Genomic DNA, 20,794 nt, shown 5'->3' with positions numbered 1-20,794 from the left:
TTACCATTTATGAGACAACAAGCTCTCTACATATCCAAGGGGACTCATATTTCTCTTGGTATCAGGAGTTCCTCATGGATTTGAGTAGAACAAATGTTAATTTGGAAACAAGGTGTAAGACTTTAGATGAAACATCTCCTCAGTGCACCTCGACTCCTAAAGGTAAAGCATCACAGAGTTGCTATCAGTGTATCAGCAGTGCAAAACTTATCCAGGAGCTATCTGATACCGTCAAGCTTTTGTCACAAGAAGTCAGTGACCTAAAACAACAACTAAATGCATCAAAAAAGGTTGCATCGCTTGTTACAAGAGCTGCCCAAACAACTCCAAACAGGACAAAACAAAAGGAGACTTCAACAGACGGACTTCAGATGCCAACTGGTGTATCTAGGCATAGCCAATGTACCCTTAAAGCTCCAACAATCTCCAACAGTACAATGACAGATGCCGGTGAAGCTCATACAATGAGTTTTCCTACCTCGCCAGATTCAAACACCAAACGCTGAACAAATCAACCTGGAAAGATTCCAAAGGATAAATCTGTCCTCATCATAGGAAGCTCCATATTACAAAGGATCCGTACCAGAGGACTGCGTCCAACTGTGCAGGTCAACACAAATCGAGGGGCAAACATCTCCCATGTACGGGCCAAGCTCTTAAAAATGGATGTATCGTCATATCGTAGTGTTATCATCTTGGCTGGAGGAAATGATGCATCAAGACGACGAGACCCAGAGGCAATAGAAAATGATTTCGCAGAAGTAATCACAGATCTCAGAAATCGGAATTCTAGTGTCCGTGTATTTATTTCGGAAGTATTACCTAGACGTGATACAGAAACCAGTGAAGTTAATGGAATTATTAAAAATGTATGCGAAATATATGGTGGCACAATGATTCCAACTTCTAAATTCTTTGGCCATGGAAAGCCCAAACAAGAATACTACCGGAAAGACGGCATTCATCTGTCAGACAGAGGTACAGCAGCACTACTAAAAATTTTCACGAATACGTGAGTATCCTCAAAGCCGGAAATGTGCGTACGAATGGCGAAGAAACGGCAACATTAGTTGGCAATACTTCCTTCCGCTTTCCAGCTTTCTGCTATTTCTGTGGGGAATGTGGCCACATATCGCGACACTGCAGACATGGAAGAAAGCTGGACTGTTGGAACTGTGGAGAGCTAGGGCACAAAACCAAGCTCTGTCCACATAGCCACTAGGAAACAGGCAATGAAAGTGTAGCCGTCACCAGTTCCCAAACGATTTCGCTTAACAACAATGTTTATGCCACTCTTAATAGTTTATGTTCAGAATGTAATAAGATCCACTGTTCATGCAAACAATGTGAATATTCTTCTCTTCCTGTAACAAATTCTAAAAATTCAATTACTTCACCAAATACTTCTAAATTCTCAAAACCAGACAAGAATATTCATAGTTTTTATACCAAGAAGGTTTCACAATCTGCTAATCCTGCCATATCCAAAAATGAGAATATACCATGCAATAATGGATTTGGTTTGGTGAGAAAAGGTTTCTGATTTGGAAATCTAAACATATGTCATCTAATGCCTAAAATTGAAGAAATTAAAATGCTACTTCATGACAAACAAACTCTAAATATTTTAGGACTTTGTGAAACCTTCTTGAATGAGCAAGTCAATGATTCTGAGTTGTATATTGAGGGTTTTGATATGGAAAGAAAAGACCGCATTTTAAGAGCAGGTGGTGGAATTATTGTCTACATTTCTAATAATATAAGATATAAACGTAGGCCTGATCTTGAAATCAGTAATATTGAAACAATTTGGCTGGAATTAAAGATTAAAAATTCTAAACCAATTTATTACTGTTCAGCATATCGTCCACCATCTGCTCCCTCCTGCTGGGCAGAGGACCTGGCTAGAGAGATTAACTGTGCCTCCTGCTGTGACGATGCAGAAATTATCATAACAGGTGATTTCAATGTAGACTTATTCAAAGAACCCCCACAAAGTTGGACATATGCTTTAGAAGAGTATGGGTTTTCACAATTAATCAAAGCACCAACCAGTGTAACTAAAACCTCAAGTACCCTTATAGATCACTTTTATACTAATAAACCAGATAACATATGTGAAAATAATGTTCCTTTTATTGCTATCTCTGATCACTACCCTATATGTGCTACTAGAAAAACTAACTGCATGTTAAAAAAAGGAAATCACACAGAGATTCAATATCGAGACTTTAAAAAGTTTAATGAAAAAAACTTCCTACAAGACTTGAAAGATGTAAATTTTATTCACCTCCTCCAAATGCATGATCCAAATGAAAAACATGCACAAATTAAAACGAGTAAAGAGCGAAATCCGACCTAAATGGCTAACACAAGAAATCAATGATGCTAGACACTTGCTCGACTTTTATCACAAAGAAGGGGATATGGAAAACTATAGACTGTATCGGAACAAAGTCAGTCTTCTGATAGACAAAGCAAAATCTTCATTCTACAAAACGGCAATTGAGAAAAGTTCAAATCCAAAAGAAATGTGGAATTATCTAAATCAATTATCCTCAAAATCAAACAACTTAACTCCTTCTAATGTGTTTTCTAACGGTGCTATTGTTGATGACTAACAGGATATAGTGAATTCATGCTTTCAATATCCATTTTACGGAGGTATCCAAAAAGCTTCTTTCTGAATTACCTAAACATCAATATGATCCTAGTATATTGAAAAAAATTGTAAAGTCTAAGCTTGGAGATGAAATCTTTTTTGGTATTCAACAAATTGATCAAAATGAAGTTCTAAACATGTTGAATTCCCTCAATATCAATAAATCAGCTGGTATTGACTTCATTGGACTGCGCCTTTTAAAAACATCATCTAAATATATATATAAACCTGTAACTCATCTTATTAATACTAGCATGCTTAATGGTATTTTTCCAACAAATCTAAAACAAGCTAAAGTAACACCTATTTATAAGAAGGGTGACAAAGCTGACCCTAATAATTATTGTCCGATTTCTATCTTACCAACGCTATCAAAATTGATAGAAAAGCTTGTAGCTAAGCAAATACAACAGTTTACTAATGTCTTTGATCTATTAACACAATCCCAATAAGGATTTAGAGAATTCCATTCTTGTCAAACTGCACTCACAAAACTAACAGAAAGTTGGCTAAATGCAATGGATCGCGGTGAACTAATTGGTATTACATTTATTGATTACAGTAAAGCTTTTGATTTAGTAAATCATGATATTCTTTTACAGAAATTAATTCATTACAGGTTTGACCATTTGGCTATTCAGTGGTTTAAATCGTATCTTTATAGCAGGACGCAACGTGTAAAAATTGGTACATGTGTTTCCGATATCCTACCCGTCACAACAGGAGTGCCGCAGGGTTCAATTTTGGGTCCGCTTTTATTTTTATTGTACATAAATGATCTTTCATTACATGTAAAAAATTCAAAAGTTGACATGTTTGCTGATGATGTAACTCTACATACTAACAATCATAATCCATAATATCTAGAAAATGTGTTGAACTCAGATATTTGTGAAATTGAAAAATGGTGCTCTCAAAATCAAATGGTATTGAATGTAGATAAAACAAAATATATGTTAATGGGCACGCAGCAGAGAAAATCCAAACTAATCCATCCAAACTTACAACTGTATGCTTCAGACAAAATAATTGAGATGGTTGAGACTGAGAAACTTCTAGGTGTACATATTGATGATAAATTACAGTACTCTGTTCATGTAGACTCAATTTGCAAAACCTTAAACTACAAGTTATTTACATTACGCAAGATAAAAAAATTTCTTCCCTTACATACCAGAAAACTGTACTACAATGCATATATTCTACCTTCAATTAATTACTGTTTGACTGTTTGGGGAAATGCACCCCAAAACCGTATTGAAAGAATATTTAAATTACAAAAAAGGGCCGCTAGGATTATTCTCGATGCAAGTCCTGATTCTTCTTCTAAACCATTGTTTGAGAAACTTGGCTGGCTGACAGTTTATGAGCTAGTTGATCTATACAAATAAATTTTATTATTCAAAATATTCAATGGTATGACTCCTGAATATCTTTGTGAGTTATTTGAATTTCACTCTTCAACTTCTTATCATCTGCGATCTGAATCAAACTACCATCTTAGATTACCAAAATTCCGTACAAACATATTTAAGACCTCTTTTCAGTACTCAGGTGTACATCTGTGGAATAAACTACCACAACAAATCAGGCTTTCTCAGTCTCTACAAGCTTTTAAATGCAAGGTAGAAAATTACATTGTTAGCCGTCGAATAAATATCTGAGCAAATATTTCAATATTTTTTTTTTTTTTTTTCAATTTACTACATGTATTTAATATATTTAAATACTTGTGTTTATGATTGTTTCTTATTTATATGTAATTATTATCAGACAAAGACAAACTCTGTATTCATACTTCTGAGACTGTAATCATATGGACTGCAATATGTTAATTTGTATATTTGTATATATATAATTATATGTATCTGTACTTAATATCTAGAAGGCCCTGGGGAAGAATAGTGCATGCACTAACCAGGTTACCTTCTTTAAATAAAGCATTATTATTATTATTATTATTATTATTATTATTATTATTATTATTATTATTATTATTATTATTATTATTATTATTATAATATTAACGGAAAAATAATAATAATAATAAACATAAGCATTTCAATAGGTCTTTCCACAGAAAGGTGGAAAGACCTAATAATAATAATAAACAGAAGAAAATCAATAGGTCTTCCCAGAGAAAGGTGAAAAGATCTAATAATAATAATAAACAAAAGCATTTCAATAGGTCTTTCCACAGAAAGGTGGAAAGACCTGATAATAACTAGTAAACTAATTGTTCACAGAACAATTAGAGGTCTTTCCCCCTTTTTAAGTGTTTCCGTGTCATTTGGGCTGAAAAAAAAAAGAAAAATGCAATAAATGCAAAAAAAAAAAAAAAAAGAAAAAAAAAATACTCCTCCAGCTGGGATCAAACTCAAAACCCTTGGTTTAAAAGACAGGTGCGCTAACCACTTCGCTACGCATTCCGATAAAATTGGTAAGTTAATTGTTTAAGACTATGGAAAATATATATAAAAGAAAGAGAGAATGCTTGGTATTAAAATGTCGTATCATATCAGGAGAATTGAATGCTACTAACGACATCTAAAGAAATAGCCGATAAAAGGTTTAGATCTTTTCTTCGTTCACCTGCACTTAAATTTCAAACACAACAGAACTTGTAGTTTTTGCCGTGAAAATTCATGACTCATGACTTCTATAAACTTAAAAGACTCACCGTAAACTCTCCAGAAAAAAAAGTTTGTCTGAGGTCTATGCTACATTTGTACCAAATTTGGGGTCGATCCGAGTTCTGATTTGAATTCTAGAGTAATATTCTACATTGTTGTTGATGTGATTTTTTTTTCGAAGAAGGGGGGGTGAATTATTCATTTTATGCCTCTTTTAAACTAAGAATTATAACTACTTCCACATCCTTAAGCCTTGTGACCTTTGGGTCAAGGTTAAAAGTCAAGGTCATTACAAAAAAAAAAACAAGAAATCTTTACTTTCTGTGTTCTTACCTGACACTAGAGCTGGATACATGTCCTTCCTTTTCCATTTGACCCAATGTCAAGGTCAAAGGTCAAGGTCAGAGTTCAAGTCATTTGGTGAATTGCTATATATTACACACATAAAAGGAATTTCTAATGTTTTTAAATGACCTTGACCTTTGACCTTGACCTATATTTCAAGGTCAAAGGTCAAATATGCCGACGCAATTGGTCCCATGTCTCTAGGATACACCGTTTTAAAAAAAAAATTCATTAAATGTATGTAGCGTAAACTTTCAGGGGCAGTAACTCATACAAGGGACCAAAGAATGCTTAAGCAATGATAGAATGAAGAGAGTACTAAATGAGTCGAAGACACCGATGAAGGTTTGTCTACGGTTGACGGTTTCAGGGGAGTAGCGATAACAAGGTTTTGTTGCAAAAGGGGTGACAACTTTTGAATAGGTCAAGCTCGGAGGACAAGAATGAAATCTTTGAAATAGTTTTAGAAGGACATATTATAGTTGCAAAGATATTCAGTATATGTTGAAAGACAAAAGAGATATTAAAAAAGCTAATTTTCTCATATTTTGAATGACCTTGACCTTTGACCTCTATATAAATTTCAAGGTCAAAGGTCACACGTGCCAATGCCATTGGTCCCATGTCTCTACGATTAATCACTTTTTTTACATATCCGCAAACTCCAAAAACTTTCAGGGGCAATAACTCATAAAAGGGGTTTACAAATCCTTTCGCAATGAAACAGTGAAGAGTCTTTTTAATTACGCAGGTATGTGAGGGCAGTACCCAGATCATATTTCGGCGAATTTAGACTTTTTTCGTAAGATGTAACATTGATAAATCGGAAAAGCCATAGATAAAACATTTACTATTATTATCCATTGTATAGACGTCATTGAGTCTTAGGCTAAATGAGGCACTCCACCACGACGTCATTACGTGACGTCTATAAATAGAAAAATTGCCTTAATGAAAAAGTGAAAAGTTCAACACTACCCCGGAGATAATTCATTTCTTTGAGTGAAAATATTAATGTGAAAACATCACTGGCTCATGAAAAGTGCTGCAAGAATCCTACTCTCCTGACACAGAAAAAAATATTCCAAAGTTTTGCGTGAAACCTTGCCAAAATTTTTACATTTTATACATACGATCAAGGATTGTTATCAATTCATGTTAACCACACGATTCTAGCAGCACTTTCCAAGTACTATTGAATAAAATCTTTCGATACAAACAAAAATTATTTTTCAAAGTATGCGGCGTAGTGTTGAACTTTTGCATCTTTGTTGTTATAGAACGACAGAGGAAAGGATGATCGGGATTTCAAAGCACTGCCTGTGTTCATTATAAGAAAACATGATAAGAATATATCAGCGTACCTGATTCTTAATCTTCAATTCCTTATGAATCACACATAACATTTACGGTATATGCTTTAAAACTCCCATTTCATATATTTGTTTACGTGAATTCTCGTCACCTTTAATTTCACTCGGCAAATATTTGATCAATAGTTATGACGTCATGAGTTTGGTATTTAACCCTCGGGATAAATAATTCGCTATTTATACTACCCAAAAACGACAATATTTATTTTATATTATGTTTTGAATGATTCCATTCATTTCTTGGACCTGAAATTAAACTTTAAATATAGATTTTAAGAAATCATTATTTCTAAAGTTCACGTCATATTGTAAAGGCAAGTAGGATATCTCTGGGTGTAGCCTTAACATACCCGCATAGTCAAAGACATTAGTGTTGGTTTCGTATCTCTATGGCTTATGGTTTCGGAGGAGTAGTGATAACAAGGTTTTCTTGCGAAAAAGGGTTGTAACTTCTTGAGGGGTCAAAGTTCAGACAAGCAGGGTCAACTATAAAAATCTTTTAATGAGTACATTCTTAAAGACTATAAATCTTTTCAATATATCTTGAAACATAGAATCACATCAGGGGGTGGAAAAATAATAATAATAACTAGTAGACTAATTGTTCTCGAACAAATAGAGGTCTTTCCACCTTCTATAAATTTCTTAATTTTTTTATATTTTACTTTCTAAAGATAAATTTTATGCAAAAAAAAATTAGAAATGGCTTGAAAGATAGAGAGAAAAAAATGAAAATTTCGATAATTTCGAAATGACCTTCATCTTTGACTTTCTTTAAACTTTCAAGGTCAAAGGTCAAGGATCACATTGCAATTGACCCCATGCTTCTATGACTTATACATTTAAAGTTATAAGGTTTATTAGCAACCGCAAAGACGTTAAGGGTCTATAACTCATATAAGGGGTCATCAGATCCTTTTACTCTGAAAATATTGAAATTGTGCCTAAGACCCAGAAGACATTAGTGAACGTTTCGTGTCTCTAAGGTTTACTGTTTCTGAGGAGTAGCGATAACAAGGTTTTTCGCACAAGGGGCAATAACTTTTAAAGGGGTTAAGCTTAGGGGATAAGATTGAAATCTTTGAAATAGTTTTATGAGTACATCTTAAAGATGCAAAGATATACAGTATATGTTGAAAGAGAAAAGAGCTATAAAAAGAGTTTAATTTCTCATATTTGGAATGAACTTGATCTTTGACCTTGACATAAACTTCTATGTCTTAGGTCAAGGAATCAAATGCAGTTGGTTTCATGTCTCTAAGACTTATCATTTTGAAAATATTTCATTATTCATAAATTTCAAAAACTTTCAGGGGCAATAACTACTTAAAGGGGTTGATGAATCCCTCCGCACTCAAAAGATCAGAGTGTCTACTGACTTAGTCGAAGATATTGTTGATGGATTAGTATCTCTTTGGTTTACAGTTTCGGAGGAGTAGCGATAACAAGCTTTTATTGCAAAAGGGGTAATAACTCTTGGAGGGGTCAAAGTTCATATACGCAGGGTCAACTGCAAAAATCTTTTAAGGAGTACATTCGCATGGACTATAAATCTTTTCGATAAATCTTGAAACTCATAAACACACTTGGCGAAAAAATCATAATAATAAACAGAACAATTCAATAGGTCTTTCCACAGAAAGGTGGAAAGACTTAATGATAATAAACAGAAGAATATCAATAGGTCTTTCCACAGAAAGGTGGAAAGACCTAATAATAACTAGATATCATTGAGATGGTGGCCATCTCAAAGGGTCCCGCTTTCAGCAATGAGCATGAAAATGTAAGGTAGCTGAAAAGGGTTTATTTTGAAGATGAACATTTGTGTACTACTAAGGGATGTGTTGTTTGAGTCTAAGAGGCTTCTATGTTATCCTTGTTATAATAAAAAATGGCACGAAAATCACGAGTGCTCCATCAAAAAATGGTACAAATATCACGAATGTTGCATATCCTCTATGAAAATTGTTGCATATCCTCTATCAAAATATGGAAGGAAAATCACAAATGTTCTGTACTCTACGTCAATTAGTAGAGTTTGAGGCTGACTGGACTTAAAAGAAAGAAATCATGCACCTAACAAAGATTTTAAACAGAGAGGCTATTTGACCTTGACCCTTGACCTAGAAACTTCGTTCACTGCACATCCATTAACCATTGTCACTCTGTGAGTGAAGTATGAGCTAGATTGGGCCAAGGAGAGAGAAAATACGCTCCAGACAAGAATTTAAACAGAGAGGCTATTTTTTACCTTGACCCTTGACCAAGAAACTTCGTTTAAGGTCAGCACATCCATTGATCAGTGGTACTCTCTGAGTGAAGTATGAGCCACATTGGACCAAGAGGAGAGAAGATATGCTCCGGACAAGGATTTTTCATATAATTCTGCTATGACCTTGTCCTGAGACCTAGAAACATGGTTCAAGGTCACTGCACACCCTTTAACCAAAGAAACTCTGTGGGTGAAGAATGAGCCGGATTGGGCCAAGGAGAGAGAAGATATGCTCCGGACAAGAGATCTCGAACGAACAGACGGATGGACGGACAGACTGATCACTATAGGGCGCCCGCTGAGAGGGGCCCTAATAATAAACAGAAGAATACCAATAGGTCTTTCCACAGAAAAGTGGAAAGACCTAATAAACAGAAAAATATCAATAGGTCTTTCCACAGAAAGATGGAAAGACCTAATAATAATAAGAAACAGAAGAAAACCAATAGGTCTTGCCACAGAAAGGTCGAAAGACCTAATAATAAAAAGAAACAGAAGAAAACCAATAGGTCTTTCCACAGAGAGGTGGAAAGACCTAATAAACATAAGCATTTCAAGAGGTCTTTCCACAGAAAGGTGGAAAGACCTAATAATAAGAAACAGAAGAAAACCAATAAGTCTTTCCACAGAAAAGTGGAAAGACCTAATCAATAATGTTAATTTTTCATGTAAAATTAATCATCAATCCATCACTTGTGTTTTCTTTAAATTTTATAAAAATGTGAGACCAAAAAAAACATTGAATTCTAACATATATAATTATTTCAAAAAAAAAAATATGAAAAGAAAATATATTATTATTATTGCAATAAATAAGAATGATTGATATAATTTTATAAAGAAATATTTCTGACCAGCCATTTTCAACAAAGGCTGGGAGTTTTATTTAAATAATGAAATGCTTTCTTTGGTTGTAAATGCGGGAATTATTGTTGCAGGTATTGTAGAAAAAATGCAAAACCGGCATAAGCGGGTTACGAATTTTTTTCTGCAATAGCTACAACGTTAATTCCCGTACTAACAAAGAAAGAAAGACATTTTATTGTTTATTTTTATATCTGTACAAATAATCATTTAAAATAGAATTTAAAAGATGAAATACAGCTGTATTGTTTACTTGATATGTACGCCATTGTACGTTTCATTGATAGAACAGCCACTGCTCAAGAAATCTGTTCAGGTGATATGCTTATTGTTGTTTACTGACTGATTAACGGCAATGGTTTTCTTAAGAAATAAAGAAAATAATACTCAGTGGATGTAAATATATTTCTTTTAATTTTCATTATATTTGCATACTCTCTGTTTTCTCCTTCTATGAACTTTTAATCACCAGTTGCGTTCATAGCATCATGAACACCATGAACACAACTTCTCCTAGCTGCTATGAGTGCAGTTCATTTCTCACACTCGCATAGTACAAGCTAAGTCCCTACACTACATACGCATTCAGAAGTATGTATATTAAATGTTTTGCAAAAGGAATAAATTTTAGGTTTTAATAAATTCCTCCGGAAAAAAAAAAATTCAAAATGATTAAAATTGCTGATTAAATTTTTTTTTAAAAGCTAACTTTGGTTAATATATTTAATTGTATGATAAAACTTTCCAAAACTTAAGTTAAAATCAATATTAAAAGCATTCTCTTTTTTAAAATAGTGTTAATATTAATTTTTCTCAGAGAGTTTCAATACTTTGTTCGATGAGGTCACAACTACATCAAAACAAAAATTAAGAGAATTTGAAGACGGCATGGTTTTTATCCAGATAACTCTGGTTGAGATGCAAATCCTATATATATTGTTTGTAATTTATTAGAGAAAAGGTGCATTAATCATGCCTACTGATTTTAAAGTCGTGTTTTTTCTTCACTGGAATCGAGCAGCCATGCCCTTATGTAGAACACGATTTCCTCTGATTTTCTTGATAACATCACAGAATGCAAATATAAGTAATAAACAATGATTATTCAGAGAACATGGCATTATGAATAGCAATAGCTCTGCTAGCGAGCATCTTGGAATATGTCAGCAGAGCAATTGCTTTTCATAACACCATGTTCACTGAATAACGTTGTTTATTTCTTAAATATTAGAGATTTATGTGCCAATCATGATCCTACTGGGGGCATAACATAGATACAATAATAAGCATGATTTGTTAACATACAGGGGGACAAGAAAATCCACATCAAACGATACAGCAATACATTAGGTAGCCTAGATAAAGCAAAGGTCATGAGCATTGTAGATTATCTCCCTCACGCAAATTAGAAATATGCCGGCATGAAATGAAATTCATGTCTTAATGAACGATTCTGTAGCCTCATTGTGATATTACTTTAGTACGGATTTATCCATGTATAGAATACACGAAAATGCCATTAAATTCAAAGTCATGGTTACTTTAATAAGAAACACAGCAATTGTAAATGTAGTAAGTTGTTCTGCAATAAGATTAAAGCTGGACACGACTCGTAAATAGGCATAGGCCATATTAAGTTTCCTATCGCCGATTTCAGCACTGTGGTATACCCTTCGCATTTGTTACATCTGACTACTTTATTGTCACGGGTCTCGGCGTGGAATGGACGACGCGTGTCCGTACTGCATGGTTATCTTACATTACCTTTGCTTACATTTCATTGCAGTTTGCGTGTTTTTGATTGTATACTGCTGTTGAAAGTTTCTTTGGTATCTTTTTCTCCAACAGTGGAAGAAGTACTCAGTTATTTTTATCGCTTCCGAATCATTTACACTAGCTATGTAGCATAGGTGACAACTAGTTACACTGAACAGTGACTAAGTGAACGGCCCTCAGATATAACGTCTCAATAAAAGAATATGGCGGACAAATTCCTTATAGGAATCGTGTTCAGCTTTAAGTTATGAAATACGATGGCTGTTCAAAAATATTGAGAAATTTTCTTTTCTCAAATTGTAACGATTGAGAAGCATTAACTCTTCTTTCTCTATCAGCACATACATGCATAACATTCTAGAAATCAAACTCTCTTCTTAAAATATTGTTGAGAAATATAAGTAAAATGTGTGTTGTTGCTTCCCCAATGTAAAATTACATGAAGTGCTGTAATGTACAGGTTTAAGTAGCATCATGCAATGCTGACTTTTTGCACCCCGGGTCAACGTTATCTCGTCCGTAATAATTGATGGTCGTCCATAGATTTTGTTTTCCCTCTGTTTGAATTAGTTGTACGTGAATAAAAAATATAACGATGAAAAAGCAAACCCTTAAACACGTTTCCTTGCATTGTTATTGTTTAAGCAGGTCGTTTAGTCTGGCCAAAAGTTCTCCACAACACTACATAAAATTTTATATATGCTCGCTGCGCCGCCCTGACGTTAAGATCAATTTTGTTGTCGTCATTAGATTTCTAGTCCGTGCATATTTTTTTTTTTTAATTTCCGTATTTCTGATCGAAATTCTAAGAAACTTGCGCAAAAAGAAGTCAGAATAAAATTGGAAAATCACATGCATAATGGAATTATTTTGAACCATTGACAGTAATATTCTATTGAAAGGAAGAAATAAAGTATTGAATCTGTAAAACATTTAATTTCTTGCTATCAGTTCTTAGTGGTTGCCATGGCATATGCCAAGTTTAGAAGGCGTTCATTAGAAAGAAGAATGAACACAATGTCTCAAAACTTACCGAACAACCCTCGTACAAACGTTTTAATTTCTTTAAGGGAATAGATAATGTTTTCTTCCATCATTCATATGTCTGATATTTTTTACTTGATAAATATTTAATTCATACTCACTGGTGTACGATGTTTGAATAATTTTGCGGACAATTTGCAGGAGAAGACACATTCGGTGCGACATTGGCTGGTGTTACTTGCGTGCTGTTTCCAGACTCTGCTATACTTTTAATAACGTTTTTGTTGTTGGTATAATTGTAGCAATTCTTATCTGAGCAAAAAGGGGATAGAAAGAGGCATCAAACGGTATATCTGAATTAATGGTAGCTTTTTCAAAAGAAAAATCAAATCATTTATCAATGAAAACAATACACTTAAGAATAAAGAACAGTGAGAAAAAATATACATACAGAGATAGGCAGCAGTTGAGTTATGATGAGTTTTACAGGGTGGTGTAAATGTTGTGCAGTCTAAATAGCCATTGGCAACGATTTTTCCGACCTCTTCATTGAACTCTGTGTAAAAACCTAAGAAAATCAAAAAAATAAATAAATAAATAAATAAATAAAAAAAAAAAAAAAAAAAAAAAAATATGTAACCTCATTTTTGTAACAGGATCAACAGAAAAGTTACAAAGATAATGTGTAAACGGGATTTTAAATGTACTTATTTTATCAAACCCTTATTGTATTAATATGCTAAGCAGTGTGTCGTGCATAACGTTATAATTCCTTATTTTAGTAACTGTCTCCCGCTTTAGCAAAAGTGTGGGAACATAAAATAAAACTTAAAACCTTCGTCAATACATGTGATAGAGAGGAGATTCAGCTTTCATATTTTTAAATGTGCATTGAATTTACAAGACATTTAAGATGTTTGATTACGTGATCTCATGACCTTGAAGTTTGACCTACTTTAAGGAAACATTACCTTGGTCGCAATTTCTTCTGCCAAAGAGCTAAACCTTTCATGTTTTGCACCATGATCGATAAGATTGTTCCAGAGGTACTATGATATATAATCTTGATTAATTATTTTGCCTTATAAGACATAAATTGCCGTTGAAGGGCTTTAAATATATACCTTTCCTGGACACTCAGTTGAGCATTGAATGTTCTTTTACGTGTTAACGCCTCCTATGCACACTGGACCATGGTTTATAAAGTCTCAATCAAAAGGCACTAATTTCAACTTTAAACCGATGAACGTTAGAATAAGGAACATTTCCTACCTATATTTTTTTTTTATTTAACTTTATCGGAACCCCCCCCCCCTCCGACTAATGATCGAGCGCTGTTCTAAGAAAGTTACTGTGATGGTCCCTTGACCTTTGCGTTTGATTTTTTTTTTAAACTTAAGCCATATTTTTGTGTATGAAGAGACATGCAGGGCTTTCATATTTTTCATATTCATTACCTGTGAAAAGACTTTGGGTGTACTAATATTGAAAGCAATGTATTTGACCTTTTCTCAAACTTTTAAACTTTGTCGTTGCTTTTGCACCTCAAGAGAGAGGGCTTTTATATTAGTGGATGACTTGTAGATGAAAATTTTGAAACGTATGTTAACATTCATACATAGTATACAATGGCAGCATTAACCATTGTTAAGGATTTTAAGTAAACAACGTAAAATCAGAAATTTATTTTAGCAGCTACTTGTATATACATTGCATATGTAATTTGATGTGGCAATAGTGTTAAGATTTCAAAAACCGTTTTAGTATGAAGGACAGACAAGACAGGTGTGCTGCCCCTTGCCGGAATAACTCCAGAAATACGGAACCTGTCTCTCATTGGTTTTATATTTACTTGGTCGCATATTTACATACGCTCGTTCTTCGGTGAATCGCAATTTCATTCGATCCAGCACGGACCAGAGTGCTCAGGTGAGCGATGTGGCCCCTAGGCCTCTTGTTTACCATGCACATCGAAGTCTAATAAACGTCTGCGGTGGATTATCTTACTGAGTTTGAATCAGTACAACAGGAAAGACAAGAAAGTTATACTATCTAAACAATTTCTTATATGTCTGCATTTACCCGCCTCTACCAAAGAGGTCAAATTCTGAGCAAAAAACGCAACAATTTATTTACCAGAAAACTATGTTTTATCTTTTAAAACATTTCCCTCTATTAACATTTGCCTGGCTTTGTTACATACCGTTTATTATTTTTTCTGGTGCACACACTTCAATCGTCTGATTTCCCAAGGAGTTAATTACACAATGATATTGCATTTTTGTATAATCTCGACAGTTCTGAACTTTAGCTTTCTTAGCATATTGTTGACAGTTTTTTCTTCTCGATATTTTTTCCATTTCGGTTTTGTTTGAGGGACATGATCTGACGATTTCCATACTTTCTATCCATATTTTACAAACCTCGTTCTCACAGGTGACGTTATCCTTTTGAAAATAAAAGACGAATAAAATAGTACTTGGAAAAATGAAAATCTGATAAATATCATGCCATGTGCACATACATTTTGTATGAAAATTATTGAAGAGAAAATATTTACATTTCCAATGTCTTTGTCCGAGATAAAATTTCAAATAGTAAAAATACTTTATTTCTACATAAATCTACTGGTTCATCGAAAGGCGTGGTGAAAAAAAAATCACGTGCGGGGCGGGACAAATAGAGACAGAAGCGGGGCTTGTAGCACGTGACTTTGAAGAATCAAGAGCATGTAAATATAAGGAATAACTGTCAGATTTTTTGGTTTCATGACGATGATCAATCGATTGGTTTGCGTGATAATTTTATGCATAAACGCCTTCGGCGTTTATGCAAATTATCATACAAGCCAATTGATTGATCACATCATGAAACCAAAAAAATTAGACAGTTATTCCTTAAATATTGCATACCTTTGGATATTACACCTGTTGTAACCTGTATGAGCCCGAGACACAAATATTAGCCATCAAGCTCTTGGGTTCAAACATATATAGGCCTAATAATATATCTTAACCAAAGACCCTTTAATAAAAACTGGAAAAGGAAAGACTTTTTTTTAATATTTATATCGTTTTTCGTTACAAGAATAAACGTTGGAGTTATCATTCATTAATTGTAATGGAGTCAATGATGTCACTGAATAATCTTTTTGAAAAAAGAATAACGATGACAATAAACCATTTTGCCGTTTAAAAGATTACTACGAGTAATATTTAAACGATTAACATTATGGTATATTTGATAATAAAGATTTCAAGGTCACAACCTACTTTCAGATCAAGCGTGCTACCGTCAGCACAGACAGAAGTTTAAAGTAACTAAATTTTAGCTTTCAATACATACTTAAAACAATATGAGCTGCAACTTTGATGTCAGAAATTTTTGTTGCAAAATTGTAATTTACTATTTCAATGACAGAAAAAAGAACATTCGATAATTTCTGTTGTTCATATTTGGGAGGGAAGAACTATTCATAAGCTTTGATTGAAGCAAAATTACATTATTGTCTTCCTGTACAATATCGATTTCTTATATAATACTGCATATTTAATTGTACAGAATCCTTAATTATTCTGAAACAATTTGAAACTTTATTTCTATATACATGTAATTGATCAAAAAGGTTTAAATTACATACAAATTTATAATAATGACACATTTAAACAACAAAATAAAATTCTCTAAAATGCAGCTCATATTGCTTTAAATATGCTATTTTAAAGGGGGATTCTCGTATGTTCTTGCGGTCACAACAAAGAAACATTTCCTTTAAAATACTTCAGTCAACATTTTGCGCATTTCCTTTTATAAAATCTCAATATCATAGCATAGCTTAATTATATTTTTTTTTATATCTATGGACGTAATCTTAGTGTACAAAATCATTCTTTATCACTTAAATACAAATTTTACTCTTTTATTATACAAATTAAAACGAAGTGATACTTTGAAATTTGAAAATTTGAAACATGATACATCCTATTAGGGGACGGCCATTTGATTCTGAGGGGGGATGGGGCAGATTTGGGGGGGGGATAATCCCACGAAAATAATGTTAATAGATAATCTGTCATCTACTGGCAAGGAAATAAATAATCTGTCATTGACTGGTGCTACTAACCCCTCCCACTTACCCCACCCCTGACCCAGCTCACCCCACCCCAAGAAATAGTGTTTGGAGTTTGGGCATTTATTTATTTATATATATTTATTTGATTTGTTTTGCTTCTCAGATTTTTTTCAGTGAAGAAGAAAATAAATGATCTTTCTTCGATCACCTTAAGTTTGAAATGAAAAATCTATCCATTACCAACATGAAAATGAATAATCTATATGCTACCCCCCCCCCCCGAATCAATAAATCGTCCCTTTAGTAAATAGTTGAGACAGGGAGATACAGTCGTTGCTCCTAGCAGCTGTCTCAGCTAGTCAAAATCACATGTATCAGAGATTATACACTTCTTACATGTAGTATATGATAAAGAGTGACAAAGGTTGTGATATGGAACAAGATATATACGAATAGCAGGTTTCTTTAGCAGGTGTAACATTTGGCCAGTAATTTTGGCGGACATGTTCATGACATTGTAAAAGACAGGACGCTCATCTTCCAGATGAGTTTAAAGGTTTCAGGACCTATTCCTGCAAGAGCATAAGTTATAAAAATATAATTTTTACAAATAGAAAATTCAAAAACAAATAACTTAACTATGAGCTAGAGCCTCGAAACAGGAAAAACTGCAAAATTCGAAAAAAGGGAATTACCTCAGAAAAATGCAGTCGAGTTTGTAGAGATATTCCTCTCTTATCATTTCCTGGATTCTTAATAATTATTTTATTGCCTTTCAAATATTTTATAACCAACAGGAAATGTCAATACAAAAATTTAAAAAAAAAAAAAACTCACTTTTGTGAACAGTATCATGATGAGGAGAGTAAAAATGGGTGTGTTTTTCATTTCCTTCTCGCTGTCATTTATGAAAAAGTTTCTATGTAGTAAAAGCCTCTTTTGGTTACCATGTCACCTAAAATAAAATAAAGTACATGCAACTCAAATTAAACAGCATCTGTATTAATTTCTATTTGCATAAGAAAATAAATGATGCATGCATAATATATATTATACTTTTCAAAAACAAAAATAAACTTACTTTTGCATTGTTTTTATATCCTTTATATATATATTCTGAGAAAGATGTCTGAAAAAAAAACGAATTAAAATATCAGAGGCTCACAGAGAGAGAGAGAGAGAGAGAGAGAGAGAGAGAGAGAGAGAGAGAGAGATCCGAATTGTTTTGTTTGTCCGATCGATAATTACACAAATTTGACATGTTTCTATTTTTGATGCACACATTTTCAGATTCTCCAAAACCATTCGACGAATTTTATTCAAAATTAAGACATTACTCTCTTTGGTAAAGGGAATTTAGATCTGTTCAAATTAAAGGCCATGCCTTCCTCAAGACAAAGGTGTCTTACAAAATCTTAATCTTCTCATGAACCACTTATACAGAAATTAGGAAACTTATTGTCTTTCTGACAAAGCATAGATTCAAGAAGTTCAAATCGCATTAAGGATTGAAACCATGAGGGATCAAAGTTGTACATGGGAATATATAGGAAGAATCTTTTGAAAATTGCTTCTAAATAACAACCTAGAGTTTATTAGCCATAATAGTATATAAGCACATTTGGGCAGTGTAGAATTAAGATTTGTTTAAATCATGACACCCAAGTATTAAGAGGGCCTCAATAACGCAAACAAATTTTACAAACGAATGTATTGCAAACATCTTCAGTTCTCAATCTATGCTATGATTAATCCTAATTATATAAAAGCAAGGTAGTTCAAATTCATGCAATTTGGCCATGATATGAAAACATAACGACGTTAATGAGCTATGGAAGATGGTTAGAGGGGATATATACGAACCTTTGTGGTAAAAAGAGAAATTTTGGATTATTTGATAAGTGATTATTTGATAAGTGGGGGCGGGGGGGGGGGGTATGAAGGTGTGTGTGTGTGTTTGGGGCTGCCCCCCTCAGACTACGCTTATGGAGGCTAATTAGAAGGCTATTTTTATAAAATCTCTAAAATTCAGGAACTACCGAGGACTTCGTGCCAAGGACCCCTGCTAAGGCTTACATAGGGTAAAATGCTGAATTCATTGGATTGGAGTTATTTATATGTGGAGTCGAAGCTTAGTCTGTATTGTACTAGTATTTAAAGTTTAGATAAATCCTTTTCTATACAATCTTTGCCTTGTAGTCTCATTTTGGATTTTGGAAAGTAAAAAAAAATAATAATGATCTTTGAATGTCGCACAGAGGATAACTTAAAATTGTTTTTATAACTAATTATGAACATGTAGCACCGACAATCCGATCATAAAAAGACAAAACTAATAAAGTCATTTATAGTTTTAATATCAAACCGATAAAAAAAAACAACCAAAAAAAAAAAAAAAACTGCACTAAAGAATTTATCACGACATTTTAATTACTAAGGTACATATTTTCAGTATAATATTTGGAGGTTTTAGTACTTAAATGCAAGCTTTCCTCTTTCTTCTTAATAAAAGCCATTTAATGGTCATTATTTTTCCCCTGAATCTCATTCCATGTTTGTTGTTTCTCAATTTGTGAAAAAAATTCACATATCTCCCTTTTACTTGTTAAATTTATGGAAACGCTACAAAAGCTAGATGTATAACCTGTATTGACAATTGTATTTTAATGTACATTGTAACAGAACATTAAGTTTCTAAAACAAAATGATTCCTCTTTCTTCTGCAACGTTTTGAATATGTGAAATAGAAAGATTAAAAAAAGAATAACCTTTAGATGTCATACGAGGATCACCTAATTTTTGTTGTATATAAATAACAAAGACTAGGTGATACATTAACAATATTTAAAATAGGCTCACATCTTTGACCTGCAATTCTACCTCAAACAGGCAAACTTATTACAAACTAGAAGTACTTTTATCCCTGAGCTCACAAAATGATGCCCACTGCTCCCATATAAGTAATGACAAAGTTCGTGTTTTACGATGGGAAACCCCAAATATTTTTTCTTCTGATCAGAACATAAAATAGGCGGTGCACAATGTAAGAGGGGCTCTGTGAGTGAAAGTCTAACTAAATTTCAATCATTGGTTTAATAGACGTTGTGCATAAGAGACGGGTACCCCATTGAGAGTGTCCAGTATTTGCAATTGGAATCCCCAAATATCTGACCGATCAATAAAATGGAAGTGCACAATGGCACTATATCGTAAAGATGCTATGAAAGTCTCATTAAACTTTATTCAGTGGTATAGGAGGAGTTGTGGATAAGAGATGGGTACCCTCAAGAGTTGATGACGTACGGAAGGATGTACAAAAGGACATACGGAAAGACGGACACCCCATCAATGTATTTCCCCCGCTTGAAAAGCTGACAGCTTTAATATCAAACAGATATATAACAATTATTAGTTTTTGTTTTAGCAAACAAATGCACTGATGATTGAATTATTAAGATACATAATTATTTTTAATAAAACTTGTGCAGATCTTGAGTTGGGGATGGTCTGTAAAGGTTTCCCAATATTTTCAAATTTATTAAATTTCTACGTAAAAGGGGAAAAAAAACATGATTATGGAATCCCCTCCCCAAGGAAACACATTGACCCCTCTTAAATGAGGAATGGAGTCAGGTATCTGAGGAAAATTAATTTATTTTTCAAATAAATAATTAGGCCATTATTTTCACACTGAATTGTCTACAGATTTTTCTGTTTTCCCAATCATGACAAAGAGCACACGAGGCGTTTACTCCTCCATGGCAGCTGACCCTAACTCTGATGTTTTTAGACGTCCATGTTTGTTCTGCTCCG

Source organism: Saccostrea echinata, unplaced genomic scaffold, assembly GCF_033153115.1.
Source record: "Saccostrea echinata isolate AGI-Se365-2 ecotype Australia unplaced genomic scaffold, CSIRO_AGI_Sech_v1 ptg000050l, whole genome shotgun sequence".
Taxonomy (NCBI): Eukaryota; Metazoa; Mollusca; class Bivalvia; order Ostreida; family Ostreidae; genus Saccostrea; species Saccostrea echinata.
The sequence above is the reverse complement of the archived record's forward strand: the minus strand, read 5'-3'. Positions refer to the sequence as shown.